This window comes from Nycticebus coucang, chromosome 1, assembly GCF_027406575.1.
Source record: "Nycticebus coucang isolate mNycCou1 chromosome 1, mNycCou1.pri, whole genome shotgun sequence".
NCBI lineage: Eukaryota > Metazoa > Chordata > Mammalia > Primates > Lorisidae > Nycticebus > Nycticebus coucang.
This window is the reverse complement of record NC_069780.1, coordinates 70,695,124-70,696,100: the sequence shown is the minus strand read 5'-3', so window position 1 is coordinate 70,696,100 and position 977 is coordinate 70,695,124. Positions and strand designations below refer to the sequence as shown.

General features: G+C 36.5%; 1 non-coding gene across 1 annotated transcript; it reads right to left on the bottom strand.

The window, feature by feature from the left end:
* Positions 1–609: 609 nt before the first annotated feature.
* LOC128592684 (U6 spliceosomal RNA) lies at positions 610–713 on the bottom strand. Its single transcript, XR_008381973.1, has one exon. It is a non-coding gene; the product is annotated as a U6 spliceosomal RNA (small nuclear RNA).
* Between the last annotated feature and the right edge of the window lie 264 nt (positions 714–977).

Genomic DNA, 977 nt, shown 5'->3' with positions numbered 1-977 from the left:
ATATGATTGTCTTAATACAATAACTAAGATAATGCCAGGAATGCTGTGTTAACCAGCGTGATGAAAATGTGTTGAACTGTTTATAAAACCAGTGCATAGTGCTCCATGATCGCATTAATGTACACAGCTATGATCTAATATTAATAAAAAAAACTTCATTAACAGGAGCAAATCCAGTATCCATTGTTTTCTTCTCAAAGGGCATCAGACAGACTGGCAGTTTAACTCTCATGAGTACTCTAGTCGTGAAAAAACTCAATAGGACACAGACAAATAGAATGAATAGAAGAAGAAATCTATTGCATTTTGGAATATTTGATGCATTGGATCAGTCCAGGATTATGAAACCTAAACCTCTCACTATAAACAGGAAGCTGGATCCAAGTCCTTCCATAACATATTGTCCATTTACTCTGCAGCCCAAGAAAGCTACTGGCCTCTGATGCCCATGTTTGTCTGTCATAGAGCCAACACTTGGAGGTTCAACAACATCATAAATTATTCCTTATGATGAGGAAGTAAAACAATACCAGTAGAGCATACACCATCATGGCAACGGCATGGGCAACTAGGGCCAGCTTCTTCAGCTTCAGCTTGGGAAATTCGAGAAAAAGTACAGGATGTTTCATGAATTTGTGTTTTGTTCTTGCTTAGCGCCATGCTAATCTTCTCTGTATCATTCCAATTTCAGTATATGTGCTGCGGAAGTGAACATTCTTACTACTTCTAAAAAGGATTTATCTATTGTCTCCTTGATTCCATTGTTGCTTATGAAAATTTGGAGACAATTTTAATTCCTAAATTTTTACATTTGACTTGATTTTTCCTATTTTGAATCTGTCAACCAGCCTTCTATATTTTATCACAATTTCCCTGCTTTGTTTTCAGTGGTAATTTTTGTACTATTTCGTAATTTCTCAGAGATTTCATGATGTCAACTAGGTTGGTATTGACCTTCTCCAGTGGTAGGTGAGGGT